The following is a 473-nucleotide window of genomic DNA, read 5'->3' as shown; positions in this document are numbered from 1 at the left end:
CGGAGCCCTGCGGCGCATGCCCCGGCCGCGCCCCCCGCCCGCCGCCCGGCGCTCACCTGCCGAGAGGAGGCCGACAGGGGGGGACGGGGGTCGGCGGCGCCCGGGCCGGGCTGTCAGCTCCGCCGGGCTCCGCTCCGCCGCTGCCCGCCGCTCTGGTGCAGGGGCGGGCGGCGCTTCCTTCCCTGCCCCCGGGGAGCGGGAGGCATGCGCCGCAGGGCTCCGGCGGGGAGGCGGGGAGGGAGCGCACCGGGCCGGGGCACAAAGGCAGCGGCGGCCGCTGCTCCCGAGAAGCCGGCGCGGAGCGGAGGGCGGGCGGCGGGAGCCCGGTAACGATCGTAACGGAAGGGCCGCCGGGGGAAGGGGCACTGCGGCTTCCTGCCGCAGCCCCGCGGCCAGGGCCGGGCTCCAAACCGCGGTGCCGGCGCGGACTGGGAAAACAGCAGCGGAAAGAACAAGATTGTACTCGACTCTTG

The 473-nt window shown here is 78.4% G+C and overlaps 1 protein-coding gene across 2 annotated transcripts in view; it reads right to left on the bottom strand.

Moving 5' to 3' along the window:
- The window catches only part of PPP1R26 (protein phosphatase 1 regulatory subunit 26), an 11,343-nt gene extending 10,981 nt beyond the window's left edge, over positions 1 to 362 (bottom strand). For both annotated transcript variants that reach the window (XM_042052378.1, XM_042052377.1), the window contains exon 1: positions 57 to 362. The gene's annotated coding sequence lies outside the window, so the exon portion shown is untranslated. The remainder of the gene's footprint in view (positions 1 to 56) is intronic.
- Positions 363 to 473: the final 111 nt, after the last annotated feature.

This window comes from Corvus kubaryi, unplaced genomic scaffold (assembly GCF_017639235.1).
Source record: "Corvus kubaryi isolate FWS band 111438036 unplaced genomic scaffold, C.kubaryi_AGA036_p1.0 78, whole genome shotgun sequence".
NCBI lineage: Eukaryota > Metazoa > Chordata > Aves > Passeriformes > Corvidae > Corvus > Corvus kubaryi.
Note: the sequence above shows the minus strand (reverse complement) of the source record. Positions and strands in the feature narration are given on the sequence as shown.